Here is a 17,723-nt window from a genome sequence, read left to right as displayed (position 1 = left end):
CTGCTTTTGATTCAGTTGCATGCTGTATTAGATACATAGGTTCAACTTGGGTCAAATACTAAGATTAAAGCATCGGCCAAAAATAAACATTCCTCACATGCATAATGTTCCTTGTTTGAATAAGAAAGTAAAAAAGCGACTCTGGTGGGATTCGAACCCACAACCTTTGAATGACTGCCAATTCACTTAGAAGTCCAACGCGCTATCCATTGCGCCACAGAGCCATATGAAAACCGACTTTCGTACATTAAGGGATGATCGAAGTTTTGTCAATCCAGTGTTTACTTCACAACATATTATCAAGCCTTCTGGGATACATGAAAGAATGATTGTTTTCTGAAACATAAAATGTCTGTAGCAAGAATCGCAGTTCGGGGTGAAACCTTGAACTGCACCTTTGTTCGCTTGGGGAGAAATTCGGAGAATAGGTTATTACTGTATTTTCTTGCAAACTGAATACGTTTGGACAACAATTCCATACCTTAATAAAAAAGAACTGGATAAAAAGTGCAGACATACAATTGGTTAACAATACAAAAACACAAAGAGAATATACCATTAATAGCTTTGAAAGAAGATTTTACTTTATATGTCGCTAGAAACAAATGTCTGAGTGTAGGGTGTCGTGTTTTTGGTCTATCTCATTTACAGCTATTATAAAGACAATGTTTCTGAAGGAAGGATACATTAGAAAAGTGCCAGGTTTCTGGCAGTGATGTTGTATTGCTTATGAGCAATATGTTCCTGTTGCAATGGAAGTCAGACTGCTTTCGATTCAGTTGCATGCTGTATTAGATACATAGGTTCAACTTGGGTCAAATACTAAGATTAAAGCATCGGCCAAAAATAAACATTCCTCACATGCATAATGTTCCTTGTTTGAATAAGAAAGTAAAAAATGCAACTCTGGTGGGATCGAACCCACAACCTTTGAATGACTTTGCCAAGTCAATTAGAAGTCCAACGCGCTATCCACTGCGCCACAGAGCCAGATGAAAATCCACTTGAGTACAGTAAGGGATGATCGAAGTTTTGTCAATCCAGTGTTTACTTCACATCATATTATCAAGCCTTCTGCGATACAAGAAAGAATAATTGTTTTCTGAAACATAAAATGTCTGTAGAAGAATCACACTTCTGGGTGAAACCTTGAACTACACCTTTGTTCCTTTAGGGATAAATTCGGAGAATAGGGCATTACTGTATTTTCTTGCAAACTGAATACGTTTGGACAACAATTCCATACCTTAATAAAAAAGAACTGGATCAAAAGTGCAGCCATACAATTGGTTAACAATACAAAAACACAAAGAGAATATACCATAAATAGCTTTGAAAGAAGATTTTACTTTATATGTCGCTAGAAACAAATGTCTGAGTGTAGGGTGTCGTGTTTTTGGTCTATCTCATTTACAGCTATTATAAAGACAATGTTTCTGAAGGAAGGATACATTAGAAAAGTGCCAAGTTTCTGGCAGTGATGTTGTATTGCTTATGAGCAATATGTTCCTGTTGCAATGGAAGGCAGACTGCTTTTGATTCAGTTGCATGCTGTATTCGATACATAGATTCAACTTGGGTCAAATACTAAGATTAAAGCATCGGCCAAAAATAAACATTCCTCACATGCATAATGTTCCTTGTTTGAATAAGAAAGTAAAAAATGCGACTCTGGTGGGATTCGAACCCACAACCTTTGAATGACTTTGCCAATTCACTTAGAAGTCCAACGCGCTATACATTGCGCCACAGAGCCAGATGAAAATCAACTTGCGTAAATTAAGGAATGATCGAAGTTTTGTCAATCCAGTGTTTACTTCACATCATATTATCAAGCCTTCTGGGATACAAGAAAGAATAATTGTTTTCTGAAACATAAAATGTCTGTAGAAGAATCACACTTCTGGGTGAAACCTTGAACTACACCTTTGTTCCTTTAGGGATAAATTCGGAGAATAGGGTATTACTGTATTTTCTTGCAAACTGAATACGTTTGGACAACAATTCCATACCTTAATAGAAAAGAACTGGATAAAAAGTGCAGCCATACAATTGGTTAACAATACAAAAACACAAAGAGAATATACCATAAATAGCTTTGAAAGAAGATTTTACTTTATATGTCGCTAGAAACAAATGTCTGAGTGTAGGGTGTCGTGTTTTTGGTCTATCTCATTTACACTATTATAAAGACAATGTTTCTGAAGGAAGGATACATTAGGAAAGTGCCAGGTTTCTGGCAGTGATGTTGTATTGCTTATGAGCAATATGTTCCTGTTGCAATGGAAGTCAGACTGCTTTCGATTCAGTTGCATGCTGTATTAGATACATAGGTTCAACTTGGGTCAAATACTAAGATTAAAGCATCGGCCAAAAATAAACATTCCTCACATGCATAATGTTCCTTGTTTGAATAAGAAAGTAAAAAATGCAACTCTGGTGGGATCGAACCCACAACCTTTGAATGACTTTGCCAAGTCAATTAGAAGTCCAACGCGCTATCCACTGCGCCACAGAGCCAGATGAAAATCCACTTGAGTACAGTAAGGGATGATCGAAGTTTTGTCAATCCAGTGTTTACTTCACATCATATTATCAAGCCTTCTGCGATACAAGAAAGAATAATTGTTTTCTGAAACATAAAATGTCTGTAGAAGAATCACACTTCTGGGTGAAACCTTGAACTACACCTTTGTTCCTTTAGGGATAAATTCGGAGAATAGGGCATTACTGTATTTTCTTGCAAACTGAATACGTTTGGACAACAATTCCATACCTTAATAAAAAAGAACTGGATAAAAAGTGCAGACATACAATTGGTTAACAATACAAAAACACAAAGAGAATATACCATAAATAGCTTTGAAAGAAGATTTTACTTTATATGTCGCTAGAAACAAATGTCTGAGTGTAGGGTGTCGTGTTTTTGGTCTATCTCATTTACAGCTATTATAAAGACAATGTTTCTGAAGGAAGGATACATTAGAAAAGTGCCAAGTTTGTGGCAGTAATGTTGTATTGCTTATGAGCAATATGTTCCTGTTGCAAAGGAAGGCAGACTGCTTTCGATTCAGTTGCATGCTGTATTAGATACATAGGTTCAACTTGGGTCAAATACTAAGATTAAAGCATCGGCCAAAAATAAACATTCCTCACATGCATAATGTTCCTTGTTTGAATAAGAAAGTAAAAAATGCGACTCTGGTGGGATTCGAACCCACAACCTTTCAATGACTTTGCCAGTTCACTTAGAAGTCCAATGCGCTATCCATTGCGCCACAGAGCCAGATGAAAATCAATTTGCGTAAATTAAGGGATGATCGAAGTTTTGTCAATCCATTGTTTACTTCACATCATATTATCAAGCCTTCTGGGATACAAGAAAGAATAATTGTTTTCTGAAACATAAAATGTCTGTAGAAGAATCACACTTCTGGGTGAAACCTTGAACTACACCTTTGTTCCTTTAGGGATAAATTCGGAGAATAGGGTATTACTGTATTTTCTTGCAAACTGAATACGTTTGGACAACAATTCCATACCTTAATAGAAAAGAACTGGATAAAAAGTGCAGCCATACAATTGGTTAACAATACAAAAACACAAAGAGAATATACCATAAATAGCTTTGAAAGAAGATTTTACTTTATATGTCGCTAGAAACAAATGTCTGAGTGTAGGGTGTCGTGTTTTTGGTCTATCTCATTTACAGCTATTATAAAGACAATGTTTCTGAAGGAAGGATACATTAGGAAAGTGCAAAGTTTCTGGCAGTAATGTTGTATTGCTTATGAGCAATATGTTCCTGTTGCAATGGAAGGCAGACTGCTTTTGATTCAGTTGCATGCTGTATTAGATACATAGGTTCAACTTGGGTCAAATACTAAGATTAAAGCATCGGCCAAAAATAGACATTCCTCACATGCATAATGTTCCTTGTTTGAATAAGAAAGTCAAAAATGCGACTCTGGTGGGATTCAAACCCACAACCTTTGAATGACTTTGCACGTTCATTTAGAAGTCCAACGCGCTATCCATTGCGCCACAGAGCCAGATAAAAATCCACTTGCGTACAGTAAGGGATGATCGAAGTTTTGTCAATCCAATGTTTACTTCACATCATATTATCAAGCCTTCTGGGATACAAGAAAGAATAATTGTTTTCTGAAACATAAAATGTCTGTAGAAGAATCACACTTCTGGGTGAAACCTTGAACTACACCTTTGTTCGCTTGGGGAGAAATTCAGAGAATAGGGTAATACAGTATATTCTTGCCAAGTGAATTGGTTTGGACAACAATTCCATACCTTAATAAAAAAGAACTGGATAAAAAGTGCAGACATACAATTGGTTAACAATACAAAAACACAAAGAGAATATACCATAAATAGCTTTGAAAGAAGATTTTACTTTATATGTCGCTAGAAACAAATGTCTGAGTGTAGGGTGTCGTGTTTTTGGTCTATCTCATTTACAGCTATTATAAAGACAATGTTTCTGAAGGAAGGATACATTAGAAAAGTGCCAAGTTTGTGGCAGTAATGGTGTATTACTTATGAGCAATATGTTCCTGTTGCAATGGAAGGCAGACTGCTTTTGATTCAGTTGCATGCTGTATTAGATACATAGGTTCAACTTGGGTCAAATACTAAGATTAAAGCATCGGCCAAAAATAAACATTCCTCACATGCATAATGTTCCTTGTTTGAATAAGAAAGTAAAAAAGCGACTCTGGTGGGATTCGAACCCACAACCTTTGAATGACTGCCAATTCACTTAGAAGTCCAACGCGCTATCCATTGCGCCACAGAGCCATACGAAAACCGACTTTCGTACATTAAGGGATGATCGAAGTTTTGTCAATCCAGTGTTTACTTCACATCATATTATCAAGCCTTCTGGGATACATGAAAGAATGATTGTTTTCTGAAACATAAAATGTCTGTAGCAAGAATCGCAGTTCGGGGTGAAACCTTGAACTGCACCTTTGTTCGCTTGGGGAGAAATTCGGAGAATAGGTTATTACTGTATTTTCTTGCAAACTGAACACGTTTGGACAACAATTCCATACCTTAATAAAAAGAACTGGATAAAAAGTGCAGACATACAATTGGTTAACAATACAAAAACACAAAGAGAATATACCATTAATAGCTTTGAAAGAAGATTTTACTTTATATGTCGCTAGAAACAAATGTCTGAGTGTAGGGTGTCGTGTTTTTGGTCTATCTCATTTACAGCTATTATAAAGACAATGTTTCTGAAGGAAGGATACATTAGAAAAGTGCCAGGTTTCTGGCAGTGATGTTGTATTGCTTATGAGCAATATGTTCCTGTTGCAATGGAAGTCAGACTGCTTTCGATTCAGTTGCATGCTGTATTAGATACATAGGTTCAACTTGGGTCAAATACTAAGATTAAAGCATCGGCCAAAAATAAACATTCCTCACATGCATAATGTTCCTTGTTTGAATAAGAAAGTAAAAAATGCAACTCTGGTGGGATCGAACCCACAACCTTTGAATGACTTTGCCAAGTCAATTAGAAGTCCAACGCGCTATCCACTGCGCCACAGAGCCAGATGAAAATCCACTTGAGTACAGTAAGGGATGATCGAAGTTTTGTCAATCCAGTGTTTACTTCACATCATATTATCAAGCCTTCTGCGATACAAGAAAGAATAATTGTTTTCTGAAACATAAAATGTCTGTAGAAGAATCACACTTCTGGGTGAAACCTTGAACTACACCTTTGTTCCTTTAGGGATAAATTAGGAGAATAGGGTATTACTGTATTTTCTTGCAAACTGAATACGTTTGGACAACAATTCCATACCTTAATAGAAAAGAACTGGATAAAAAGTGCAGCCATACAATTGGTTAACAATACAAAAACACAAAGAGAATATACCATAAATAGCTTTGAAAGAAGATTTTACTTTATATGTCGCTAGAAACAAATGTCTGAGTGTAGGGTGTCGTGTTTTTGGTCTATCTCATTTACAGCTATTATAAAGACAATGTTTCTGAAGGAAGGATACATTAGGAAAGTGCAAAGTTTCTGGCAGTGATGTTGTATTGCTTATGAGCAATATGTTCCTGTTGCAATGGAAGGCAGACTGCTTTTGATTCAGTTGCATGCTGTATTAGATACAGAGGTTCAACTTGGGTAAAATACTAAGATTAAAGCATCGGCCAAAAATAGACATTCCTCACATGCATAATGTTCCTTGTTTGAATAAGAAAGTCAAAAATGCGACTCTGGTGGGATTCAAACCCACAACCTTTGAATGACTTTGCACGTTTACTTAGAAGTCCAACGCGCTATCCATTGCGCCACAGAGCCAGATAAAAATCCACTTGCGTACAGTAAGGGATGATCGAAGTTTTGTCAATCCAATGTTTACTTCACATCATATTATCAAGCCTTCTGGGATACAAGAAAGAATAATTGTTTTCTGAAACATAAAATGTCTGTAGAAGAATCACACTTCTGGGTGAAACCTTGAACTACACCTTTGTTCGCTTGGGGAGAAATTCAGAGAATAGGGTATTACAGTATTTTCTTGCCAAGTGAATTGGTTTGGACAACAATTCCATACCTTAATAAAAAAGAACTGGATAAAAAGTGCAGACATACAATTGGTTAACAATACAAAAACACAAAGAGAATATACCATAAATAGCTTTGAAAGAAGATTTTACTTTATATGTCGCTAGAAACAAATGTCTGAGTGTAGGGTGTCGTGTTTTTGGTCTATCTCATTTACAGCTATTATAAAGACAATGTTTCTGAAGGAAGGATACATTAGGAAAGTGCAAAGTTTCTGGCAGTGATGTTGTATTGCTTATGAGCAATATGTTCCTGTTGCAATGGAAGGCAGACTGCTTTTGATTCAGTTGCATGCTGTATTAGATACATAGGTTCAACTTGGGTCAAATACTAAGATTAAAGCATCGGCCAAAAATAGACATTCCTCACATGCATAATGTTCCTTGTTTGAATAAGAAAGTCAAAAATGCGACTCTGGTGGGATTCAAACCCACAACCTTTGAATGACTTTGCACGTTTACTTAGAAGTCCAACGCGCTATCCATTGCGCCACAGAGCCAGATAAAAATCCACTTGCGTACAGTAAGGGATGATCGAAGTTTTGTCAATCCAATGTTTACTTCACATCATATTATCAAGCCTTCTGGGATACAAGAAAGAATAATTGTTTTCTGAAACATAAAATGTCTGTAGAAGAATCACACTTCTGGGTGAAACCTTGAACTACACCTTTGTTCGCTTGGGGAGAAATTCAGAGAATAGGGTATTACAGTATTTTCTTGCCAAGTGAATTGGTTTGGACAACAATTCCATACCTTAATAAAAAAGAACTGGATAAAAAGTGCAGACATACAATTGGTTAACAATACAAAAACACAAAGAGAATATACCATAAATAGCTTTGAAAGAAGATTTTACTTTATATGTCGCTAGAAACAAATGTCTGAGTGTAGGGTGTCGTGTTTTTGGTCTATCTCATTTACAGCTATTATAAAGACAATGTTTCTGAAGGAAGGATACATTAGAAAAGTGCCAAGTTTGTGGCAGTAATGTTGTATTACTTATGAGCAATATGTTCCTGTTGCAATGGAAGGCAGACTGCTTTTGATTCAGTTGCATGCTGTATTAGATACATAGGTTCAACTTGGGTCAAATACTAAGATTAAAGCATCGGCCAAAAATAAACATTCCTCACATGCATAATGTTCCTTGTTTGAATAAGAAAGTAAAAAATGCGACTCTGGTGGGATTCGAACCCACAACCTTTGAATGACTTTGTCAATTCACTTAGAAGTCCAACATCCATTGCGCCACAAAGCCAGATGAAAATCCACTTGCGTACAGTAAGGGATGATCGAAGTTTTGTCAATCCAGTGTTTACTTCACATCATATTATCAAGCCTTCTGCGATACAAGAAAGAATAATTGTTTTCTGAAACATAAAATGTCTGTAGAAGAATCACACTTCTGGGTGAAACCTTGAACTACACCTTTGTTCCTTTAGGGATAAATTCGGAGAATAGGGCATTACTGTATTTTCTTGCAAACTGAATACGTTTGGACAACAATTCCATACCTTAATAAAAAAGAACTGGATAAAAAGTGCAGACATACAATTGGTTAACAATACAAAAACACAAAGAGAATATACCATAAATAGCTTTGAAAGAAGATTTTACTTTATATGTCGCTAGAAACAAATGTCTGAGTGTAGGGTGTCGTGTTTTTGGTCTATCTCATTTACAGCTATTATAAAGACAATGTTTCTGAAGGAAGGATACATTAGAAAAGTGCCAAGTTTGTGGCAGTAATGTTGTATTGCTTATGAGCAATATGTTCCTGTTGCAAAGGAAGGCAGACTGCTTTCGATTCAGTTGCATGCTGTATTAGATACATAGGTTCAACTTGGGTCAAATACTAAGATTAAAGCATCGGCCAAAAATAAACATTCCTCACATGCATAATGTTCCTTGTTTGAATAAGAAAGTAAAAAATGCGACTCTGGTGGGATTCGAACCCACAACCTTTCAATGACTTTGCCAGTTCACTTAGAAGTCCAATGCGCTATCCATTGCGCCACAGAGCCAGATGAAAATCAATTTGCGTAAATTAAGGGATGATCGAAGTTTTGTCAATCCATTGTTTACTTCACATCATATTATCAAGCCTTCTGGGATACAAGAAAGAATAATTGTTTTCTGAAACATAAAATGTCTGTAGAAGAATCACACTTCTGGGTGAAACCTTGAACTACACCTTTGTTCCTTTAGGGATAAATTCGGAGAATAGGGTATTACTGTATTTTCTTGCAAACTGAATACGTTTGGACAACAATTCCATACCTTAATAGAAAAGAACTGGATAAAAAGTGCAGCCATACAATTGGTTAACAATACAAAAACACAAAGAGAATATACCATAAATAGCTTTGAAAGAAGATTTTACTTTATATGTCGCTAGAAACAAATGTCTGAGTGTAGGGTGTCGTGTTTTTGGTCTATCTCATTTACAGCTATTATAAAGACAATGTTTCTGAAGGAAGGATACATTAGGAAAGTGCAAAGTTTCTGGCAGTAATGTTGTATTGCTTATGAGCAATATGTTCCTGTTGCAATGGAAGGCAGACTGCTTTTGATTCAGTTGCATGCTGTATTAGATACATAGGTTCAACTTGGGTCAAATACTAAGATTAAAGCATCGGCCAAAAATAGACATTCCTCACATGCATAATGTTCCTTGTTTGAATAAGAAAGTCAAAAATGCGACTCTGGTGGGATTCAAACCCACAACCTTTGAATGACTTTGCACGTTCATTTAGAAGTCCAACGCGCTATCCATTGCGCCACAGAGCCAGATAAAAATCCACTTGCGTACAGTAAGGGATGATCGAAGTTTTGTCAATCCAATGTTTACTTCACATCATATTATCAAGCCTTCTGGGATACAAGAAAGAATAATTGTTTTCTGAAACATAAAATGTCTGTAGAAGAATCACACTTCTGGGTGAAACCTTGAACTACACCTTTGTTCGCTTGGGGAGAAATTCAGAGAATAGGGTAATACAGTATATTCTTGCCAAGTGAATTGGTTTGGACAACAATTCCATACCTTAATAAAAAAGAACTGGATAAAAAGTGCAGACATACAATTGGTTAACAATACAAAAACACAAAGAGAATATACCATAAATAGCTTTGAAAGAAGATTTTACTTTATATGTCGCTAGAAACAAATGTCTGAGTGTAGGGTGTCGTGTTTTTGGTCTATCTCATTTACAGCTATTATAAAGACAATGTTTCTGAAGGAAGGATACATTAGAAAAGTGCCAAGTTTGTGGCAGTAATGGTGTATTACTTATGAGCAATATGTTCCTGTTGCAATGGAAGGCAGACTGCTTTTGATTCAGTTGCATGCTGTATTAGATACATAGGTTCAACTTGGGTCAAATACTAAGATTAAAGCATCGGCCAAAAATAAACATTCCTCACATGCATAATGTTCCTTGTTTGAATAAGAAAGTAAAAAAGCGACTCTGGTGGGATTCGAACCCACAACCTTTGAATGACTGCCAATTCACTTAGAAGTCCAACGCGCTATCCATTGCGCCACAGAGCCATACGAAAACCGACTTTCGTACATTAAGGGATGATCGAAGTTTTGTCAATCCAGTGTTTACTTCACATCATATTATCAAGCCTTCTGGGATACATGAAAGAATGATTGTTTTCTGAAACATAAAATGTCTGTAGCAAGAATCGCAGTTCGGGGTGAAACCTTGAACTGCACCTTTGTTCGCTTGGGGAGAAATTCGGAGAATAGGTTATTACTGTATTTTCTTGCAAACTGAACACGTTTGGACAACAATTCCATACCTTAATAAAAAGAACTGGATAAAAAGTGCAGACATACAATTGGTTAACAATACAAAAACACAAAGAGAATATACCATTAATAGCTTTGAAAGAAGATTTTACTTTATATGTCGCTAGAAACAAATGTCTGAGTGTAGGGTGTCGTGTTTTTGGTCTATCTCATTTACAGCTATTATAAAGACAATGTTTCTGAAGGAAGGATACATTAGAAAAGTGCCAGGTTTCTGGCAGTGATGTTGTATTGCTTATGAGCAATATGTTCCTGTTGCAATGGAAGTCAGACTGCTTTCGATTCAGTTGCATGCTGTATTAGATACATAGGTTCAACTTGGGTCAAATACTAAGATTAAAGCATCGGCCAAAAATAAACATTCCTCACATGCATAATGTTCCTTGTTTGAATAAGAAAGTAAAAAATGCAACTCTGGTGGGATCGAACCCACAACCTTTGAATGACTTTGCCAAGTCAATTAGAAGTCCAACGCGCTATCCACTGCGCCACAGAGCCAGATGAAAATCCACTTGAGTACAGTAAGGGATGATCGAAGTTTTGTCAATCCAGTGTTTACTTCACATCATATTATCAAGCCTTCTGCGATACAAGAAAGAATAATTGTTTTCTGAAACATAAAATGTCTGTAGAAGAATCACACTTCTGGGTGAAACCTTGAACTACACCTTTGTTCCTTTAGGGATAAATTAGGAGAATAGGGTATTACTGTATTTTCTTGCAAACTGAATACGTTTGGACAACAATTCCATACCTTAATAGAAAAGAACTGGATAAAAAGTGCAGCCATACAATTGGTTAACAATACAAAAACACAAAGAGAATATACCATAAATAGCTTTGAAAGAAGATTTTACTTTATATGTCGCTAGAAACAAATGTCTGAGTGTAGGGTGTCGTGTTTTTGGTCTATCTCATTTACAGCTATTATAAAGACAATGTTTCTGAAGGAAGGATACATTAGGAAAGTGCAAAGTTTCTGGCAGTGATGTTGTATTGCTTATGAGCAATATGTTCCTGTTGCAATGGAAGGCAGACTGCTTTTGATTCAGTTGCATGCTGTATTAGATACAGAGGTTCAACTTGGGTAAAATACTAAGATTAAAGCATCGGCCAAAAATAGACATTCCTCACATGCATAATGTTCCTTGTTTGAATAAGAAAGTCAAAAATGCGACTCTGGTGGGATTCAAACCCACAACCTTTGAATGACTTTGCACGTTTACTTAGAAGTCCAACGCGCTATCCATTGCGCCACAGAGCCAGATAAAAATCCACTTGCGTACAGTAAGGGATGATCGAAGTTTTGTCAATCCAATGTTTACTTCACATCATATTATCAAGCCTTCTGGGATACAAGAAAGAATAATTGTTTTCTGAAACATAAAATGTCTGTAGAAGAATCACACTTCTGGGTGAAACCTTGAACTACACCTTTGTTCGCTTGGGGAGAAATTCAGAGAATAGGGTATTACAGTATTTTCTTGCCAAGTGAATTGGTTTGGACAACAATTCCATACCTTAATAAAAAAGAACTGGATAAAAAGTGCAGACATACAATTGGTTAACAATACAAAAACACAAAGAGAATATACCATAAATAGCTTTGAAAGAAGATTTTACTTTATATGTCGCTAGAAACAAATGTCTGAGTGTAGGGTGTCGTGTTTTTGGTCTATCTCATTTACAGCTATTATAAAGACAATGTTTCTGAAGGAAGGATACATTAGGAAAGTGCAAAGTTTCTGGCAGTGATGTTGTATTGCTTATGAGCAATATGTTCCTGTTGCAATGGAAGGCAGACTGCTTTTGATTCAGTTGCATGCTGTATTAGATACATAGGTTCAACTTGGGTCAAATACTAAGATTAAAGCATCGGCCAAAAATAGACATTCCTCACATGCATAATGTTCCTTGTTTGAATAAGAAAGTCAAAAATGCGACTCTGGTGGGATTCAAACCCACAACCTTTGAATGACTTTGCACGTTTACTTAGAAGTCCAACGCGCTATCCATTGCGCCACAGAGCCAGATAAAAATCCACTTGCGTACAGTAAGGGATGATCGAAGTTTTGTCAATCCAATGTTTACTTCACATCATATTATCAAGCCTTCTGGGATACAAGAAAGAATAATTGTTTTCTGAAACATAAAATGTCTGTAGAAGAATCACACTTCTGGGTGAAACCTTGAACTACACCTTTGTTCGCTTGGGGAGAAATTCAGAGAATAGGGTATTACAGTATTTTCTTGCCAAGTGAATTGGTTTGGACAACAATTCCATACCTTAATAAAAAAGAACTGGATAAAAAGTGCAGACATACAATTGGTTAACAATACAAAAACACAAAGAGAATATACCATAAATAGCTTTGAAAGAAGATTTTACTTTATATGTCGCTAGAAACAAATGTCTGAGTGTAGGGTGTCGTGTTTTTGGTCTATCTCATTTACAGCTATTATAAAGACAATGTTTCTGAAGGAAGGATACATTAGAAAAGTGCCAAGTTTGTGGCAGTAATGTTGTATTACTTATGAGCAATATGTTCCTGTTGCAATGGAAGGCAGACTGCTTTTGATTCAGTTGCATGCTGTATTAGATACATAGGTTCAACTTGGGTCAAATACTAAGATTAAAGCATCGGCCAAAAATAAACATTCCTCACATGCATAATGTTCCTTGTTTGAATAAGAAAGTAAAAAATGCGACTCTGGTGGGATTCGAACCCACAACCTTTGAATGACTTTGTCAATTCACTTAGAAGTCCAACATCCATTGCGCCACAAAGCCAGATGAAAATCCACTTGCGTACAGTAAGGGATGATCGAAGTTTTGTCAATCCAGTGTTTACTTCACATCACATTATCAAGCCTTCTGGGATACATGAAAGAATGATTGTTTTCTGAAACATAAAATGTCTGTAGCTAGAATCACACTTCTGTGTGAAACCTTGAACTGCACCTTTGTTCGCTTGGGGAGAAATTCAGAGAATAGGGTATTACAGTATTTTCTTGCCAAGTGAATATGTTTGGACAACAATTCCATACCTTAATAAAAAAGAACTGGATAAAAAGTGCAGACATACAATTGGTTAACAATACAAAAACACAAAGAGAATATACCATAAATAGCTTTGAAAGAAGATTTTACTTTATATGTCGCTAGAAACAAATGTCTGAGTGTAGGGTGTCGTGTTTTTGGTCTATCTCATTTACAGCTATTATAAAGACAATGTTTCTGAAGGAAGGATACATTAGAAAAGTGCCAAGTTTGTGGCAGTAATGTTGTATTGCTTATGAGCAATAAGTTCCTGTTGCAAAGGAAGGCAGACTGCTTTCGATTCAGTTGCATGCTGTATTAGATACATAGGTTCAACTTGGGTCAAATACTAAGATTAAAGCATCGGCCAAAAATAAACATTCCTCACATGCATAATGTTCCTTGTTTGAATAAGAAAGTAAAAAAGCGACTCTGGTGGGATTCGAACCCACAACCTTTGAATGACTGCCAATTCACTTAGAAGTCCAACGCGCTATCCATTGCGCCACAGAGCCATATGAAAACCAACTTTCGTACATTAAGGGATGATCGAAGTTTTGTCAATCCAGTGTTTACTTCACATCATATTATCAAGCCTTTTGGGATACATGAAAGAATGATTGTTTTCTGAAACATAAAATGTCTGTAGCAAGAATCGCAGTTCGGGGTGAAACCTTGAACTGCACCTTTGTTCGCTTGGGGAGAAATTCGGAGAATAGGTTATTACTGTATTTTCTTGCAAACTGAATACGTTTGGACAACAATTCCATACCTTAATAAAAAAGAACTGGATAAAAAGTGCAGACATACAATTGGTTAACAATACAAAAACACAAAGAGAATATACCATTAATAGCTTTGAAAGAAGATTTTACTTTATATGTCGCTAGAAACAAATGTCTGAGTGTAGGGTGTCGTGTTTTTGGTCTATCTCATTTACAGCTATTATAAAGACAATGTTTCTGAAGGAAGGATACATTAGAAAAGTGCCAGGTTTCTGGCAGTGATGTTGTATTGCTTATGAGCAATATGTTCCTGTTGCAATGGAAGTCAGACTGCTTTCGATTCAGTTGCATGCTGTATTAGATACATAGGTTCATCTTGGGTCAAATACTAAGATTAAAGCATCGGCCAAAAATAAACATTCCTCACATGCATAATGTTCCTTGTTTGAATAAGAAAGTAAAAAATGCAACTCTGGTGGGATCGAACCCACAACCTTTGAATGACTTTGCCAAGTCACTTAGAAGTCAAACGCGCTATCCACTGCGCCACAGAGCCAGATGAAAATCCACTTGAGTACAGTAAGGGATGATCGAAGTTTTGTCAATCCAGTGTTTACTTCACATCATATTATCAAGCCTTCTGCGATACAAGAAAGAATAATTGTTTTCTGAAACATAAAATGTCTGTAGAAGAATCACACTTCTGGGTGAAACCTTGAACTACACCTTTGTTCCTTTAGGGATAAATTCGGAGAATAGGGCATTACTGTATTTTCTTGCAAACTGAATACGTTTGGACAACAATTCCATACCTTAATAAAAAAGAACTGGATCAAAAGTGCAGCCATACAATTGGTTAACAATACAAAAACACAAAGAGAATATACCATAAATAGCTTTGAAAGAAGATTTTACTTTATATGTCGCTAGAAACAAATGTCTGAGTGTAGGGTGTCGTGTTTTTGGTCTATCTCATTTACAGCTATTATAAAGACAATGTTTCTGAAGGAAGGATACATTAGAAAAGTGCCAAGTTTCTGGCAGTGATGTTGTATTGCTTATGAGCAATATGTTCCTGTTGCAATGGAAGGCAGACTGCTTTTGATTCAGTTGCATGCTGTATTCGATACATAGATTCAACTTGGGTCAAATACTAAGATTAAAGCATCGGCCAAAAATAAACATTCCTCACATGCATAATGTTCCTTGTTTGAATAAGAAAGTAAAAAATGCGACTCTGGTGGGATTCGAACCCACAACCTTTGAATGACTTTGCCAATTCACTTAGAAGTCCAACGCGCTATACATTGCGCCACAGAGCCAGATGAAAATCAACTTGCGTAAATTAAGGAATGATCGAAGTTTTGTCAATCCAGTGTTTACTTCACATCATATTATCAAGCCTTCTGGGATACAAGAAAGAATAATTGTTTTCTGAAACATAAAATGTCTGTAGAAGAATCACACTTCTGGGTGAAACCTTGAACTACACCTTTGTTCCTTTAGGGATAAATTCGGAGAATAGGGTATTACTGTATTTTCTTGCAAACTGAATACGTTTGGACAACAATTCCATACCTTAATAGAAAAGAACTGGATAAAAAGTGCAGCCATACAATTGGTTAACAATACAAAAACACAAAGAGAATATACCATAAATAGCTTTGAAAGAAGATTTTACTTTATATGTCGCTAGAAACAAATGTCTGAGTGTAGGGTGTCGTGTTTTTGGTCTATCTCATTTACACTATTATAAAGACAATGTTTCTGAAGGAAGGATACATTAGGAAAGTGCAATGTTTCTGGCAGTGATGTTGTATTGCTTATGAGCAATATGTTCCTGTTGCAATGGAAGGCAGACTGCTTTTGATTCAGTTGCATGCTGTATCAGATACATAGGTCCAACTTGGGTCAAATACTAAGATTAAAGCATCGGCCAAAAATAAACATTCCTCACATGCATAATGTTCCTTGTTTGAATAAGAAAGTAAAAAATGCGACTCTGGTGGGATTCGAACCCACAACCTTTGAATGACTTTGCCAATTCACTTAGAAGTCCAACGCGCTATCCATTGCGCCACAGAGCCAGATGAAAACCAACTTGCGTAAATTAAGGGATGATCGAAGTTTTGTCAATCCAGTGTTTACTTCACATCATATTATCAAGCCTTCTGGGATACAAGAAATAATAATTGTTTTCTGAAACATAAAATGTCTGTAGAAGAATCACACTTCTGGGTGAAACCTTGAACTACAACTTTGTTCCTTTAGGGATAAATTCGGAGAATAGGGTATTACTGTATTTTCTTGCAAACTGAATACGTTTGGACAACAATTCCATACCTTAATAGAAAAGAACTGGATAAAAAGTGCAGCCATACAATTGGTTAACAATACAAAAACACAAAGAGAATATACCATAAATAGCTTTGAAAGAAGATTTTACTTTATATGTCGCTAGAAACAAATGTCTGAGTGTAGGGTGTCGTGTTTTTGGTCTATCTCATTTACAGCTATTATAAAGACAATGTTTCTGAAGGAAGGATACATTAGGAAAGTGCAAAGTTTGTGGCAGTAATGTTGCATTGCTTATGAGCAATATGTTCCTGTTGCAATGGAAGGCAGACTGCTTTTGATTCAGTTGCATGCTGTATTAGATACATAGGTTCAACTTGGGTCAAATACTAAGATTAAAGCATCGGCCAAAAATAGACATTCCTCACATGCATAATGTTCCTTGTTTGAATAAGAAAGTCAAAAATGCGACTCTGGTGGGATTCAAACCCACAACCTTTGAATGACTTTGCACGTTCACTTAGAAGTCCAACGCGCTATCCATTGCGCCACAGAGCCAGATAAAAATCCACTTGCGTACAGTAAGGGATGATCGAAGTTTTGTCAATCCAATGTTTACTTCACATCATATTATCAAGCCTTCTGGGATACAAGAAAGAATAATTGTTTTCTGAAACATAAAATGTCTGTAGAAGAATCAAACTTCTGGGTGAAACCTTGAACTACACCTTTGTTCGCTTGGGGAGAAATTCAGAGAATAGGGTAATACAGTATATTCTTGCCAAGTGAATTGGTTTGGACAACAATTCCATACCTTAATAAAAAAGAACTGGATAAAAAGTGCAGACATACAATTGGTTAACAATACAAAAACACAAAGAGAATATACCATAAATAGCTTTGAAAGAAGATTTTACTTTATATGTCGCTAGAAACAAATGTCTGAGTGTAGGGTGTCGTGTTTTTGGTCTATCTCATTTACAGCTATTATAAAGACAATGTTTCTGAAGGAAGGATACATTAGAAAAGTGCCAAGTTTGTGGCAGTAATGTTGTATTACTTATGAGCAATATGTTCCTGTTGCAATGGAAGGCAGACTGCTTTTGATTCAGTTGCATGCTGTATTAGATACATAGGTTCAACTTGGGTCAAATACTAAGATTAAAGCATCGGCCAAAAATAAACATTCCTCACATGCATAATGTTCCTTGTTTGAATAAGAAAGTAA

The 17,723-nt window shown here is 36.2% G+C and overlaps 14 non-coding genes across 14 annotated transcripts; all 14 read right to left on the bottom strand.

Annotated features, from left to right (window-relative positions):
- Positions 1 to 136: 136 nt before the first annotated feature.
- Positions 137 to 224, bottom strand: TRNAR-UCU (transfer RNA arginine (anticodon UCU)). Its single transcript is given in 2 exon segments — positions 137 to 172; positions 188 to 224. It is a non-coding gene; the product is annotated as a tRNA-Arg (tRNA).
- Positions 225 to 3,196: 2,972 nt separating this feature from the next.
- Positions 3,197 to 3,286, bottom strand: TRNAR-UCU (transfer RNA arginine (anticodon UCU)). Its single transcript is given in 2 exon segments — positions 3,197 to 3,232; positions 3,250 to 3,286. It is a non-coding gene; the product is annotated as a tRNA-Arg (tRNA).
- Positions 3,287 to 3,962: 676 nt separating this feature from the next.
- TRNAR-UCU (transfer RNA arginine (anticodon UCU)) lies at positions 3,963 to 4,052 on the bottom strand. The gene is given in 2 exon segments: positions 3,963 to 3,998; positions 4,016 to 4,052. It is a non-coding gene; the product is annotated as a tRNA-Arg (tRNA).
- A 675-nt stretch (positions 4,053 to 4,727) lies between these two features.
- Positions 4,728 to 4,815, bottom strand: TRNAR-UCU (transfer RNA arginine (anticodon UCU)). The gene is given in 2 exon segments: positions 4,728 to 4,763; positions 4,779 to 4,815. It is a non-coding gene; the product is annotated as a tRNA-Arg (tRNA).
- Positions 4,816 to 6,256: 1,441 nt separating this feature from the next.
- On the bottom strand, positions 6,257 to 6,346 carry TRNAR-UCU (transfer RNA arginine (anticodon UCU)). The gene is given in 2 exon segments: positions 6,257 to 6,292; positions 6,310 to 6,346. It is a non-coding gene; the product is annotated as a tRNA-Arg (tRNA).
- Positions 6,347 to 7,022: 676 nt separating this feature from the next.
- On the bottom strand, positions 7,023 to 7,112 carry TRNAR-UCU (transfer RNA arginine (anticodon UCU)). Its single transcript is given in 2 exon segments — positions 7,023 to 7,058; positions 7,076 to 7,112. It is a non-coding gene; the product is annotated as a tRNA-Arg (tRNA).
- Positions 7,113 to 8,549: 1,437 nt separating this feature from the next.
- On the bottom strand, positions 8,550 to 8,639 carry TRNAR-UCU (transfer RNA arginine (anticodon UCU)). Its single transcript is given in 2 exon segments — positions 8,550 to 8,585; positions 8,603 to 8,639. It is a non-coding gene; the product is annotated as a tRNA-Arg (tRNA).
- A 676-nt stretch (positions 8,640 to 9,315) lies between these two features.
- TRNAR-UCU (transfer RNA arginine (anticodon UCU)) lies at positions 9,316 to 9,405 on the bottom strand. The gene is given in 2 exon segments: positions 9,316 to 9,351; positions 9,369 to 9,405. It is a non-coding gene; the product is annotated as a tRNA-Arg (tRNA).
- Positions 9,406 to 10,080: 675 nt separating this feature from the next.
- On the bottom strand, positions 10,081 to 10,168 carry TRNAR-UCU (transfer RNA arginine (anticodon UCU)). The gene is given in 2 exon segments: positions 10,081 to 10,116; positions 10,132 to 10,168. It is a non-coding gene; the product is annotated as a tRNA-Arg (tRNA).
- A 1,441-nt stretch (positions 10,169 to 11,609) lies between these two features.
- On the bottom strand, positions 11,610 to 11,699 carry TRNAR-UCU (transfer RNA arginine (anticodon UCU)). Its single transcript is given in 2 exon segments — positions 11,610 to 11,645; positions 11,663 to 11,699. It is a non-coding gene; the product is annotated as a tRNA-Arg (tRNA).
- A 676-nt stretch (positions 11,700 to 12,375) lies between these two features.
- On the bottom strand, positions 12,376 to 12,465 carry TRNAR-UCU (transfer RNA arginine (anticodon UCU)). Its single transcript is given in 2 exon segments — positions 12,376 to 12,411; positions 12,429 to 12,465. It is a non-coding gene; the product is annotated as a tRNA-Arg (tRNA).
- Positions 12,466 to 13,902: 1,437 nt separating this feature from the next.
- On the bottom strand, positions 13,903 to 13,990 carry TRNAR-UCU (transfer RNA arginine (anticodon UCU)). Its single transcript is given in 2 exon segments — positions 13,903 to 13,938; positions 13,954 to 13,990. It is a non-coding gene; the product is annotated as a tRNA-Arg (tRNA).
- A 2,207-nt stretch (positions 13,991 to 16,197) lies between these two features.
- TRNAR-UCU (transfer RNA arginine (anticodon UCU)) lies at positions 16,198 to 16,287 on the bottom strand. Its single transcript is given in 2 exon segments — positions 16,198 to 16,233; positions 16,251 to 16,287. It is a non-coding gene; the product is annotated as a tRNA-Arg (tRNA).
- Positions 16,288 to 16,963: 676 nt separating this feature from the next.
- TRNAR-UCU (transfer RNA arginine (anticodon UCU)) lies at positions 16,964 to 17,053 on the bottom strand. The gene is given in 2 exon segments: positions 16,964 to 16,999; positions 17,017 to 17,053. It is a non-coding gene; the product is annotated as a tRNA-Arg (tRNA).
- Positions 17,054 to 17,723: the final 670 nt, after the last annotated feature.

This window comes from Ambystoma mexicanum (genome assembly GCF_040938575.1).
Source record: "Ambystoma mexicanum isolate Mex_15411 chromosome 12 unlocalized genomic scaffold, UKY_AmexF1_1 Mex_chr12_unloc.1, whole genome shotgun sequence".
NCBI lineage: Eukaryota > Metazoa > Chordata > Amphibia > Caudata > Ambystomatidae > Ambystoma > Ambystoma mexicanum.
Note: the sequence above shows the minus strand (reverse complement) of the source record. Positions and strands in the feature narration are given on the sequence as shown.